The sequence below is a fragment of the Passer domesticus genome, chromosome Z, assembly GCF_036417665.1.
Source record: "Passer domesticus isolate bPasDom1 chromosome Z, bPasDom1.hap1, whole genome shotgun sequence".
Classification (NCBI taxonomy): Eukaryota; Metazoa; Chordata; class Aves; order Passeriformes; family Passeridae; genus Passer; species Passer domesticus.
In genome coordinates, this window is record NC_087512.1 from 67336172 (window position 1) to 67351254 (window position 15083).

Sequence of the window (15083 nt, forward strand, 5' to 3'; positions counted from 1 at the left end):
CTAACTCAGTTCTCAGAAACCTGATGAAATCTGATTTGTTTTTGCTGAAGAAAACCAGGGAGAATTCTGAGAAGGGAGAAACCAGACAGTGTGAAAGGTAAATACACTGCATAATAAAATGGTGGATATTTGCTTCACAGAGATATTTGTTTTTGCTTCATGCTGGGTAGTAATCTTCATTCTTAGCAAATTATACCCACAGATACTGTATGTACAGATACCTTGCTGGTAAAAGGACTAATGAATGGCATGATGGGAAGGGCATTGTTAAATGGTCCTGGAGAAAGGAGGCCACATCTCCCCTAATAGATTAGGGAGGACCCTTGAGTGGTCATTACACAGATTTGCTCTTTCAAGCTGCTCATTTCGCAGAAAACAAACTCATTTTACCACAGCTGTCAGAAACCCTTATAGCCAGCCAGCCAATTAGATCAGCCTGCAGAAGATGGTTATCTATTGCTGTACAAAGCACTCAGTTCCAAATTCTGCCATGAATGAAATCAGCAATGTAGATAATCTAATCTGGATTAAGAAAAATCTGGGAGAGACAGCATTATACACAGCTGCAACATATTAGATATGAGATTTTCTGGTGAGTGGTCAAATGGTCTAAATGTGTGAAACCATACTGGAAGTAAAAAACAGTGGCAACTTTTTTCTACATTTTCCATTTTCCCCCTATTTTTTGCCATAAATTGTTTAACTTTATCCTGCCATGATGCTCTTACCCTGCATGATGCAACAGTCCTGCCTGCCAAGCAGACACATTATAGTTTGATGTCTGACATGACAAAGGAAAAGAAAAGCGTATACTGCCTCAGGGCCTTCTTAAGGCAAAACACTTTCTTAATCTTAGCCATAGGAATATAGAGCAGTCATAGAAGAGTTATGAAATAGTAAATGGTAAACAGTGTAAGGGAAAAAAGTGAAGTAAACCCATCTTCCAGATCTTTTGTCTTTGGGAACCTGAGATTAGATACTTCTGGCATGTTTTCTTTACTAAACCTGAGATAACCTGATTATATGTCCATGTCCTTAAACCATTCTGAAGTTTGTATTTGTTCCTCAGCTGCTTCCAAGCAAACAGCGATTTGTGCTGTCACAAGACATTCCCGGTAAAAACTTACTGGAACAGTCATCCCAGAGGCTATGATCCTCCAGACCTATCCATGAGGTCACTGCTGTGAGGTGGTTATAGTCACAATCTTGTACCCACAGCCTTCTGGGGCACCTCTAGACAATGAGGCTGAGACAATGTCTGTGTTTGGAATGTGTTCTGACTAAGGCACAGGATCCCCATGTGAATAGGACAAGCCCTCGGCAAAGACTGAGAATTTATGGTTCAGTAATTCTGAAAGACAACACAAAGTTTAGAATATGAAGGAATGAAGCCAGTTTACAAACAAATGAATAAGCAGATCCTCATAACAACAACAAAAAAAAAGACCCCAATTCCCCCCCACGCAAATAAAGCTGGTTTTATGTGCTATTTATGTTGTATTTGATTTTCTATTAATAATTATCAGTCTCTGGAATTCCTAAACAAAGTTAATAAAACTAGTAAGAGCCTACAATCAATGGAAAAACTATTTGAGGAGAAGGTCTGTCCTACAGTATCAGAAGATTTATCCATGTGTCTGTAGTTTTCAGTACATCATAACTGCCAAAATTTATAAAATCCTTTTTTTTGAATTCAAGCTTGCTTTCTTCTAGTCTTGGAGTTGTTATTCAGTAACATCCCATATCTAAAGCTGAAATATACTACATTTGTTTGAAAGAACACGGAGAGACTAGGGAGAAGAGAAGGTTTACACAAAATAAAAGCAATGTAATGTCTGGAAAGGCATCTCACAAAATATTTTCCCTTTCTCAAGAGGGCTGTTAGTTGCCTTTCAAATAAATTTCCACAGCCTGCTGTGTTTCTAAATTCTACACATATATAATTAAATCAGATAAAACTGTATGAAAACAGGTTTAAGAACCACAAAACAAATTAGAAATATGAGCAAATTTAATTGTTATTACATTTTTAATTTATTTATAGATTAAAAAGAAAACCAACAAAACATTGCCTGCTTCCCAGATCTCCAATTCCCGATTGTCTAGATTTCGTGAAGAAAGAGTATAAAAGCAAAGTCATTCTGCATGTACTATACAGGATTTTAACTAAAAACTAACAGCAGCAAAGTGCCTGATCACTGTGAAAATGCCAAGAAAATGTAAAGTGAAGTTGGTTTTTTTTCCTCCTTTGTCCTTCTCACTGCCTCTGCTTTTCCTATAGTGATTGCTTCCTGCCTGTTTTTCCAGTGTGTAAAACATCTGTGATTTGCTGCAAGCAGTCCCTATTTATATTGAGAACCACACAGCAGGTGCAACTAAAAAAAAGAGAAAGAAAAAAAAAAAAAGCAGGCAGCAAAGCATGAGTGTTATCCCATGACCCTGGAGGGTCATTTTACTTGTTATTGCACAATGCACGTGGGAAGGCTTCCTTGAAAAGGCTGTGCATAGCCAGAAAGCAAGATACAACTTCCTCTTATCACAGAAAAATGCAGCTTCATGAAATAGTTATTTTCCTGAAGTAAATATATTTACGAATAATTGATTATGTTAAATCTAGAAAAAGGCCATGTTCAACAACTGCTTTAGTGTATATTTTAAAGTAGGCATTATGAGATGTGAATTTTTTTCCATAGTTATCATGCGAACACAAACTCATTGTCATGACTTTCATGCTTAATATCAGTACAGCTGTCAAAGCATGGTATTTCCTAACCAAACTGAAAATGAAACCCTTTCATTCTGACCAAACGTATCTGGTTATCACAAGAATTCTAAATGCAGTTTACAGCTAACATTCCTCCACCAAAAAAAAAAGAAGAAAAAAAAAAAAAAAGAAAGGTACTTCAATATCAGATAAATACCCTGTTCTTTGAGCATAATTCTAGGAATTTGATTAAGAGAATTTGCTGCATCCAATTGCAGTTCACCAATTCCTGCCAAACTTGTTTCTTCTTCTAAGTCATATTTATTAGGTTCATTGAATAAAAGGTCTGCAGGCTCTTCCTTAAACTTTATATTTATTTAGCTGTTTCAGGTCTGCCCTTTTCACTTCCCCCCTCTACTGTTTCCAATGCAACTCATTGTGAGAACTAAAGCTGTGAAGCATGAAAGATTATGTCCTGATACAAGACAGTGAAGGAGTTTTAACCTTCAGTGCTAATAAGATGGGTCCTAATTGTCCTCCCAAGTGTCTGCAACAAAGCTAATTTCAGAGTGCCAAAGATAACCCCTGTAGATGACCTAATTAAATTCTTAGGAAAGCTATTATTTTTAAGATAAGGTGTTTCAGCTATTGGCTGTTTAAAAACTGAAGTTTAAAATGCCTGGAAATGAGGCATCAGCAATTCCTACTCAGAATTTTCCATTTGTGTCTGCTGTGTGTTCAGAATTAGAAAAAGTGGACCATTTATCTTAATTTATTATGATTCACCACAAATTTCTGTAGCAACCAAAATATTTGTTTCATGCAAACATAAAATTGTTTCAATATACATAGTGTATCTTTTCTGTATGAATTAAACACATAACTGAATACACAGGGTGAATTGTTATGTTCAAAATAAAATTAGAGAAATTAAAGATGGGAACTGTCTTCCCTCAGTCAAGTTATTCAAATTATTCATGTCAATTCATTAGCTTTATTGAAAGCATTCCCAGACTGACCAAATCTCACTACAGTGATAGTGTATCTTACCCTTAGAAATACTGTCTAGAGGGCTGATTTTAAGCCTTTGTAACATGTGTGCAAAACTCGTCACCTAATGTTGAACTAATACTTGGAACTAGTATTGGAAAAATTTAGAAATTGAATTGTTTAAGAGAAAAGCAATTTGTTTGCAATGAGCATCAGGGTGTTAAGTTAAGGAGAGAACCCTACCCCAGACAAGGCAGGATTGTTCTGAAGAGCTGAAGAAGAAAGAGAAAAGCCCAAGGACAGCTTGAACAGCTTTCAACTATCAAGCCAGTGTGCCTGTTGTTAGATCAGTTGCTAACAGTGGCACGTCTTCTTTGTAGTGAAAGAAACCCACACTGACATCTTAACTTGCTAAACTAGCCACGGTTGTCATTTCATGCAAGCGAACAAGGGAGTGGAGAAATGGAGAAAATATAAAAAATTTAAAAGAAGAAAAAAGTGTTCTACAAGCACATCAAAACACTAAAGTAACCTGTTTTCTGTAAACACTGCATTTCACTGACTTTGGATGTTGCAGAAAATGGACTCCATCTGGAAGGTTTTCTGTGTTTGAAGCAAAAATACAGTGTTCCCCAAACTCATTCCTAAACAGGCTTCAGATTTTTTGCACTTGGATGGATTTTTTCTTTTCAATATATTCTTTTAAATTCTAAGAGCACCCAGTGTCTTTGTTTTCCCCTATCCTAAAATAAAGAATTATAACAATGAATACTTACACCCTGTGTAAAAAGAGTGTGAATGTTTCTCTTTTAGGACCATTTCTAACATATTCCAACTTACTTTTAAAGTGAGCACATTTTAAAAGCAAATATGCTAATAAGCACATCACTTTTGATTGTATGTGCAAATCAAGAAAGAAAGTGCTTAGTGAAGCTCCTTTAACTCACTGCATAAGAAGAAAACAGAGCTGAATGAATTCTCTTGCTTGAGTGCTAAGCAATAAGGTTCAACAAGGCTAATAGGGACTAAAGACTCTCAATCATAGAGAATCACGTGTTTTGCAGGACCAGACACAGCAAGTAGGAGTAACACAGAGATCCTCTCTAGCTTAGAAGAAGAGAGAGACCTGTTTCCTGTGCACACGCTGGCCTTTTCAATCCCTTCTTCCATAACCAAAACAATGGTTTGCAAAAGGCACTGGTTCATGAGCCATCCTTGTACAAAAGCCCTGCTTGCTGTGAGTCCTGCTAATCATGTTTCACTGACAGCCAATTTTTACCTTCTGAAAGGAGGATTTGGTGCAAAAATTCTCACAATCTTCCTAGGTTTGTACTTACATTACAATTCTTACTTTAACTAGTGGGGAATGTCTGGGACAATTTCTAACGGCATCAACTAACGCACTAAAGATCAAACTATTAATAAAAGCAAAAGCAAGAATTCTCAGTTGTGTTTTTGATAACTGAAATATAATTATTAAAAACAAAGTTGATATAATTATTTTTTTTTTAGAATTATTAGCATTACTTCAATAGCACAGTTCAATTATGCAGTTCTGTAATGTTTGGGTATCCACAGGCTTTCTTCACAGCCTTCAATTCCCACAACTTCTTCCAAGAGGTGATTAAAAAAATCTGTTCTCAAATGTGAAGTTAACAAAACCATAAACTGAGGCTCAAAAGGGCTTCCTTTACTGAATTTGTTAAAGTCACATCAACCTGACAAGCAGGGGTCACTGAAGTTCAACCCTCAAATGTTCACATCCCTGAGGAGAATGGGACATTATTAATATTTTTGTATAGAAGAACTCCTGAGTGAAGCAGACTCTCTCAATGATGAAATGAAAAGGGTATTCCACTGTGTACTGTGAAATATATTATGTATCTTCCACATAGCTGGTTGGGGATCAACTGCCAGCTTCTTCACGGTGTGAGCTCTTGATTGAAGCACCAGCTGTGTTCAAGGGATTGAAAGAGACCTTGAAAATGGCAAAGCAAGACCCAGCATTCAGAGCTGACAAAACAAAACTGACAAGAGAGGCAATAGCTATTCTTTCTGAGCGCTCATCATAGGAAATGTCATTGAAAAGAAAGAAGAAAGAGAAAAGGGGGTGGGAAAAATCAAACAGAAGTTTTAGTATGATTTGAATATGCTCTTCTGTTTTCTCACACTTTATTTTTTTTTGTTTGTTTCTAATTGGAAAATAAGAAATGTTACTTAAAGCTTGAAGAAAAATTAAAATGCAGGAGATATATTAAAAAAGCCTCTGTCTGTCAAAAACATTCAGGAAGATTCTTGTTTGCTGCTTGTGAGAATTAGAGATAGCAGAGTCCATCAAGTTGTGGTGGTATAAGTCAGGTGTAATGTAGAAAAAAATATAAGCCTAGTGCATTATAAAGCTCACTGTAGAATTAAATTTGTAAGGGAGTTCTGAATCCTAATAATTCCTACTGGGAAAAAAACAATCATAGTCCCTAAATAACTCTCCACTTAAAGTACATCTGAGTCACTTATAACTCCTAGGAACTTAAGAGTGGTATATTTTTGGAGGGCAGAAAGTGTCTAAGGTCAGTATCCATCTGTTATGTAAAGACACATAAATGTGCTTTCAACTTTCAAGACTTTTAATGGGTTTTCTTTCTGCTCTGTAACTTTTTTTAAAATGTGTGCAAGCCTGTTCTTTGGCAGGCAAAGTGTTGAAATGTCAATTGGTATCCCCTGGAGACTTCATTTCCACTGTCTGACACTGCCAACATCATCATGTGGTTCAGGGTTTATCTTTCCTGCTGTGACTGAACTGGAAAATCTAAATCAGCCCTGTACAAAAGGTTGAGCAGAGGCCAGCTGTAATCAGATAGAAACTATATTTTTGACCAAAAGATAGGAGGAAGGAGCAGGGGAATCACTTCAAAAAAAACCTACATAGGCAGCTAATCTCTTAGACTGGCTACATACAACATTCTGTTTAATAACCAGCTTAGCAGGTAAGTGAGAGATGAAAAAAAGTAGTTAGATGGGCAGTGGTAAAATCTTTACCAGTCAGAAGCATACAGATTTTCAGGGGTAAAATTCTGTATCAGAAAAAGATTCAGAGGAAACAGAGAGGGTATTTCAAATTTTGCATGTGACTGTCATTGCTTATCAGCCTCTGTGATCAAGTGAACAGGTCACTAGATGGGGAACTGGAGAAATTTATGCTTTATCTCTGGTTCTGCCACTGATCTAATCAATACCAGGTCAAGATTCTTCACCCCACCCCCGGCCACCTTAAAAGGCTTTTGTTGCAAGCTCCTTGGAAAAGAAACATTTTGTTTGTAGCAATTTTGTGTTTTGTCTATCTCTTTAAGAAGAGAGTTTCTAGGAAGGCTCACTGCTAATGCAAACAATTTAGTAATTATAATACATTTAAAGCACATTTAATAGTTCCACTCCGATACCAGTGTGACATTTTTCTGTGTTTGGTTTGCAGGCCAACACCTTTAACAGCATATTTGTTCAGCAAAAGATAGAGTGCTAGTCTACAGGGACTAGAAATGGCTTTGTCATTTTCTAGATGACAGGTCTTATTTTCCAATGCTTTCTGGCAGAAGAATTACCATTAGCCTTCCATCTTTCTCAGCAAGACACTTGCTTATCTAGCTGCTGGAAATGCTTTTGTTTAAAATTCCTCTCATATAACTGCCATGGTTAGAAGAAAGGTTGCTTGGTTTACAAAACAAGCTCATGCTGCACTCTCTCTCTCTCTGATGCATCTGTAGATAAAAACAGTCAAGAAACCACTGAGGAGCAAAATGCAGTTATTAGGCATAAGAATTTTTTTTTTTTCGGATAAAGAAAAGCAATGACTTGTGCTAAGGGTTAAGGAACTCTTTTACTTCCTTGTTTGCATGGGCATATAAATGTGTCAATATTTGAAAGTAACACATGGAAATTTGAAGCTTAAGCAGATTGGATTTGGTGTGACAATTTGGACTCAAGCAGAAACAGGACCTAATCCACATTAGATGTTTCAATTATCAAACAAAGACCATACAATAAAATTGCACAAGCATATGCAAAGACAGATTCAGATAGAATATCGGTTAAAAAGAACAATTGTGAAGATCACCTTTGTGCTTGTCTAATTCTGAAGGCATTTTATTCAGTAAAATATTAATTTACAGTGTCACTAACCTTTCTAACTTACTTCTTTTCAACCTAGATGATAGCTAGATGATAAATATCTGGAAAAAAATATTAACATCTTCCTCATTGGTTTGGTCTTTTCAAGATGCATGCAGGTTTTGGAAAGTATGGTATGAATAATCCATTGTGACAACTCCTACTCAGTCACTCAGTACCTCTGCTTCAGATAATGTTACCCTAGGATGACATTTACTGTAAACTGTGGTTTGTCAATAAATCAACACAATCACTGATTTGAGAGCAAGCATTGTGGAAAACAAGAAAAGCAAAATTGACTGAAGGAACAGTGGGTAAAAACTAGAAATTCTCAGTCTTGTTTTCTTTTGTAGTAAAGGATGAGAGTAAAATGGGCTGAAAGAGATAGAGTTGTATTTGTGCCTAAAGTACAACAACATTAATTTATGATGGACGGAATAAATCCTGAGGCAAAATTATAGTTAGTTAAAAGGTTCAAACTTCATTATTTCATTCTCCAAATAAATCAAAGGTAAAAAGGATGATGTCAATCCGGAACATGCACAATTTTGGATTTTTTTTAAATAAAAGAGCTTTTCTGCAGTACGCCAACAGTTACAAACTCACTTTATCATCACAGAAATGCAATTTACAGCACATAACTATGAGTCATCCATAAGTAAAGAGGCTTCATATTATTTATGTAGGAACCATAAATAGATTTCAAGACAAGGGAGCTTATTTTCAAAGGACAAACATTTGGATTCTGCATATTCACACACACATGGGCAAAATCACAGTTACATTAGTTCTGAAAGAAAAAACGGTCTTCCCCTCTGCCCACAGAGCTCCCCAGGGAAACAGCTTGTCTTCTTCAAAGGACTCCTCCTTGGTGGAGTTCACTGCTTAGCCCAGATGAAAGCTGTTGATGAAACTTTTTTCAGAAAATAGAATGTACAAAAAAGTGGTTCCAGGAACTCACTGGCTCAGCAAAACTGTCTCTGTGTGGCATCTTCAGCTCTAGGAAAGGTTTTGTATTTATGGCAGATTTTTTCAACAAGTTGGAGTTAATGGTTTGATTTGGGGTGCATTCTGAGTCTGCCCCATTTAGCCTCTGACTGAATTTGAGAAGGGACATGGTTATACATCTTTCACATAGTCAGCTGCATGCACTGCACAAGCATGAACAATTCTGTGTCACTTAAAAAAAAAAAAGAAGAAGAAATAAAAATAAGGAAAAAACAAGGTATGAAAGGAAAATTATTTGGGATTTTTTTGCCAGCAAGAGTCCTTGTTTTACTCTGAGTCCTACTGAAAAGCTTTAGTTGCTCACCAGCTGCCCTAGCTACATCTTTGACCCTCGCTGATCTTTCTGAGTACCATTTTGTCAGGCTCTCCCTTGAAATCTACTATTCAGCTGTTCTTTGGTGTATTTCTTTCTTCAATACATGGTATTTAACAGCTGTGATTAATCAACTTTTTCAAAGCTAAGTATTGTTTGGTTTAAACATAAGGAACAAACCAAGAACAAAAGAAACAAGCCTTTTGTAGATCTCTAAAACCACTAACTGCTCAGCATGTCGGAACAGGACAAGGGAGAATTTAGCTATTCAGTCGGATTTCCAAGCAGGGTAATTTTACAAGACCTCTCTGTATTGCTCAATAGCTCTCCACTTATCCGATAGGCTGCTCAGTCTCCAGATGGCAATTTTTTCTTTCCCTCTTTTCAATTTGCTCTGGGCTGTGCTTCCTCATACCAATCAGCAGACCTGTTCCCTCTGTAACTGAAGACAATCTGCTTGGCCATTTCAGTCATAACAAAGAATCCACAGCCCAACCCGAATTTCCACCTTCACAAATCTGCAGTCGTTTTAGAGGTGGTGTGCCTGTAGCTCTTTAAGAACACCCTTCTGTGAATCTGGCAAGTTTCTTCAGAAATACTGAAGAAACAGAAATACAGCTACGTCCACAGATAAAAGGCAATAATGAAGTTGATAAAAGAACCCATCTTCACATCACTGGTATCTTCATTTTTTTTAACTGCTTGGACGGTTACTTCATAACACATCCATCAGCTCTTAGATCTTACGTGGCAGTAACAGTAACACATTTTTTTCCTACTTTTTTTAAAATATTTTTTTATTTTTGGATAGTTAAAACCTCCCTTACTTGGGGAGTTTGACAGTATGTGTGTCAGGATGAGCTTTTCATGCATTTATATGAGCTTTTCATAAATTATTTTCATATATTATGAGCTTTTCACATGCATTTATATATACATATACATATATATCTGCTCCCTTGTGAAGAAATCCTGGAAACACCACAGGTCATCACCTACAGAGCAAAGAAGTTCTGTAACACCTCTTTCCTAGTTATGCCACAATAGCTGATTTACATTAATTGTTACACCTTATCGCTCCAAAGACATCCTCTCTCCTTTCCAAAAGGCACAACGTGGCATTGAAATTTCCACTCCATCTTTAGAGATTTGTAGCTTGTGTTTCCCAATAGTGGGTTATCATGAGTGGTAGAAAAACCCTTCTTAAACAGCCTGTCTCTAGAAGAAAATATTAGAAATGAGGAAATTGGGTTTTCTGCCTCAACTGAAAATCTCAGTTCAACTGCAGGTCAGAAGTGCTTTACTGATTGGGAATAGGATTACGATTAAGACCTGCTATTTATAATGTTTGAGTTGTGTGCTTCTGTGGGGTTTTCTCTGTTCTGAAATTGATAGTAGTGTCATATTTCACAAACACAGATCAGATCTGTGAAAAAAGCAGTCTTTCTTTTTAGAAAGTACTTACTGAGCCATGAAAGCAGTTGTTCATTTGATACAATACACTATAGTAGAATGCACCTGGACTCTCCTGGGAAAAATGTCACACAAGAGACCATCTGCTGAAATGTGTAGATCTTAGAGGTTCAGTAAACCAGCTTTAAATTTGGTTGTAAATGTACATTGATGAAAACCGATCTGCTTTCAACAGCATTTTTTACACAGTTGAAAATCACAAAAAGGTCTAAATTTTTGATCTAAAAATGACAAATAACAACTTGAATTTATTTGTTGTATAGGGACATGCCTTTACAGACAACAGCTTATGAAATTTTACTTCCCACAATATTTTCTGGCATTGACTAAATTTAGACAGAAAAATATGGAATATAGAATAAGGACAGAATGACCAGACCAGTTTTTTCTGTGTGATCCTTTTTATTTTGTTTTTTTGGATTTTTGTCCCTTCCTCACCCCTCTTTTTGTCTTTTTCAACACAACCCATTTTTCAGTACTTCAGTATTATTGAGATGGAAAATGGAAAAGAGATAGGATGGAGAGATTTCAAAAAGTTTAGATTCATGTAGGCACACCCTGTAGACAATCCTGACAATTCCATTTTATCCTTATTGGAGGTGAATTCTCATTTACAACTGCTGCTCTAATACATCCCAGCTGGCTTTAATGGTAGGATTTATAAGGTGTTTCTAGACTGTTGTGAATTGCATCCAACAGAATCCTGCAGAAATTGTGTGTTGTATCCTAAATTTGTTTTCAACAAGAGCATGAGTCCTGGGGTATGGCATAACAGGGGCTACCTTTTTCAAGCTTCAAAATAATTCCTATAAACTATGAGAACCTTTTTCTCCCCCCACTCTCACCTCTCCTTGTGAGACATTTTCATGAATATTTACAGGTAAAGGGCATGGAAGTTGCTTTCCATTGCCCATCTGACTTTGAGAAGGAACCCCTCCTTTCCCAATTACCAGGAATTTATCAGATTTCCAAGTTACCACTGTAATTGTTCTAATGGTTACTGCCTAAAACCAGGTGGTTTATTTGTTAGAAGTGTAAGACTCTAAAGGAAGGTAGAGTCAATTCTGCCCTTATCACACATTATATTGACACATCAGTTTAGAATCTATTCATCTGGAGAAGACAAGTGATGATTAAAAACATACCTATCATCCTTGTATCAGGTCAACAGTCAAGGCCCAACACCTTCAACACAGCCTTTGTTGTCATTGTAAGGAATCCAGCTGATTTAAGATGAAATATGAAGCTGATCATTCTTTTTAAGCAGTCATCTTCAGTGTGCTTGTAAAACACACGATAAAAGACAGCAAATAATATATTTGTATGAAACATGTCTGATGTGAAGACAACTGATAATGTTTTCCCTACAAAATACAACTGTGTCTTTAAGGCTACAGTAAATCACAAGCATGTATCCATTATGCAGAAGTCGATGTTTCAAATTATGGGAAATGTGGTAAAAGAAACTTCCTGTAAGATAGGATTAGTTTTGAAACTCCTTGGGAGTACTGGATTAATGCCTTTTCAGGATAGAGCCGCCATTCAACATCGGAAGAGCAATACAAATGTCTGAAACAATTGAATTCCATATAACCCCATTAGTTTTTTTTTTTCCCCTTAGGGTTTTGTTTTGGTTTTGCTTTAGATTAAGAATGTAACATTACTTTTTATTTTCCATGAATCTGGCTCATCTTGCTGAATGTTATTGCCAACATATAGTGAACCACATAGTGAACAAAACCCAGAATCAATGCAGTCCAAAGTAATTAACGCAAGCTTGTATGTGAATTCCCTGCTGTTATGGCTCAGTGAATAGCAAGTATAAACTGAATATATTTTAGAATCCTACCAGAAAATGTAAAATAAAAAAGTCTTAATCCTTCTAAGCTTTACTATAGCAAAAAAATAGATATTTTCTTAAAATTTTTAACAAGTTCTTAATGCAAATTCGTCCCATAAGGGCCTGTGAAAGAAGAGAACCATCACTAAAATAGGTAATTATTATAGAATGGCACAACGACAGTCTCCAGCATTTTGGTTTTGCACAAACATTTTTGTGTATGTGACCTTTGGAACTCATGTAAAAATCTGTCTGCAAGCTCTTCTCTTTATGTGAATTAATTCAGATCTATTTCTGAAAATAGTGAACTATAAGGGAAGTAGACAATTAACTCCAACAGCTCCAGAAATAAACTGTCAGAACAGAATAAAAATTAGCCTGAAAGAGAATATTTCTATGTTTTCACACAACATGGGTACATGAAAAACATTTTGGTATCCTCTTTACCTCAACAGGTCTTTAGGGAACCAGTAAATAATCAAAATATTTGGATGCTTAATACATGCATGCCCTGAACTGGGGAAACTTATATCTGAGCTCAATGTTACTTTACATGCAGACTGCATTAGTTCATCCTGTGGTGGAGCATCAATAAAAACTTGAAGATGTAACAGGGTCACAAACATCTGACTTAACCAAAGCTGCCTTGCACAGATCTTCTATTTCCTCATTTTCTTGAATGAAATAGGAATTTGAAGACAATCTTTACTTCAGTTACAGTGAATGTGGTAGTTTACCAGATGCATTCCTTTGGGTCAAAGAAATCAGTGCATAAATGACTAGTGAAGGACGAATTTTAAGAGGCATTATTTTCAGTGTGCTGTGGCAAGGATTGTGTGGGATAACAAATCTCTCATCACAAACCCTTATGCCTTAAAACACCCCCAACCTATTTGCCTTTTGATATTGCAGAGGTTACCTGCTGAGAAATCAGATTTCAAGATTCAAAAGTCTTCCTACATGCAAAGTGAAATGACACTTTTGGTTTCATCTGGGCACCAGCACTGAGTGTCCAGCTGCCCAGGTTACCCAGAGCAACCCAAACACCATCACAGCTGTAAGCTCCCCCTGGAGAGCTCTTTGCCATCAGCTTCAGAACCTGAAAAATAGGAAAAGCATTTATGAGCAGGAGTGTTTCCAAGCCGAGGATGGGGGGGAGTAAAGTGAGACAAGGGCTTCCAGTCTTCCCTCTCCTCCATGGCTAATTCTTTGCTCCATCAGTGGACTAAGAAGAGAGGTGCATCTCTAGTGCCTATGCCCTAATATATATATATTTTAACTCTTTCTGACATGGTGATCCATGTTATTCACTCACACTGAGTCAGTGGGAGGCACCTTTTAAGGCTATTTGCTTTTGTGAAGCTTCTCTGCATGTCACCAGAGACAATTACTCTTGTAATTCAAAGGCAACCACCATCTTTTCTCAAGCACTGTGGAATGTAAATAGATGCACCCTCTCTTTGAAAAAGTATCTTTCCAGTGTTTAATTATTTACGTACATTATCAATTATTTAAAATATCTTACACATTAAGCTTGAATTTAGAATTTTGAAATAGCTCAGTATAAAAAGCAAGCCATAAATGGAAAAGTCTTTCTCATACCGTGTTTTATTGTGTCTTTGCTGCTTGCTGCATGTGGAGCAAAATTGCTGTACCTGCTTGCAAAGTTACTGCTGTATGTCACTTGCAAATGACAACAACAATCTATTTCTATTAAATTAGCATTACTGACTTGCAAATAGTAGTCTTCTGAAAAAAAAAAAAAAAGGAAATAATTACAGCTGCTGCTTTTATAGAATCATGGAATGCTTGGAGTTGGGAGGGATCTCTGAAGATCATTTGATCCAACCTTCCTACTCCAGCAGGGCCACCTAGAGCCAGTTGCCCAGGATCATATCAGGTAACTCTGGAATATCTCTAAGTATAGAGATCCCACAACTTCCCTGGGTAGCCTCCTCCTGTATTTGGTTACCTAAAGAGAGAGAAAGTGTTTCATGATGTTGAGGGGAAACCTCATGTGTCTGATTTTGTGCCCATTGCTTCTTATTCTGTCATTGGGCGTCACCAAAACTAGCCTGTCTCCACCAGCCTTCCATGGAATCAAATATCAGAATGATTGAAGTAGGAAGAGACCCCCAAAGAAAACCTAATACAAACCCCCTGCAATAAACAGGGTCATCTTCAGTTAGATCAGGTTACTTACAACACCATTTAAGCTGACCTTGAATGTTCTGACCTTTAATATTCCCTCTTAGGATCCTGAACTCCACCATCTTATGGTCACGGCCTTTGACCTTCACAGCACCAAGGACTCCCTTCCTGTTGGTGTGTATGAGGTCTAGCACAGCACCCACCTTTTCTTGTTGCTGTATCACTTGGATCACTTGTTTTTGATGGACTCCAGAATCTCCTTATTGCTTACAGTGTGAAATATTTTGGTTGTGTATAAATTGTGGCCTTACAGGCTTTTGAAAAGCAGTTTGCAACCTTCTATTGAGCTTTCTTTTTACCTGAAAAACAAAACATTCACAGAATCTGCTTTTCAAAATGAATTGCATTCTATTTTTCATTGCTTTTTCATGTTTAATTAAAAA

The 15083-nt window shown here is 36.7% G+C and overlaps 1 long non-coding RNA gene across 20 annotated transcripts in view; it reads right to left on the reverse strand.

Moving 5' to 3' along the window:
* The window catches only part of LOC135290341 (uncharacterized), a 52659-nt gene that overhangs the window by 16352 nt on the left and 21224 nt on the right, over positions 1-15083 (reverse strand). For 3 of the 20 annotated variants that reach the window (XR_010353093.1, XR_010353100.1, XR_010353091.1), the window contains exons 7-11: positions 14844-14999; positions 14339-14461; positions 14092-14238; positions 13409-13588; positions 11795-11930 (exon numbers count right to left, since the gene is read on the reverse strand). This is a non-coding gene — a long non-coding RNA (uncharacterized LOC135290341). The other 17 variants (XR_010353102.1, XR_010353096.1, XR_010353089.1 and 14 more) reach the window with 14 other exon arrangements.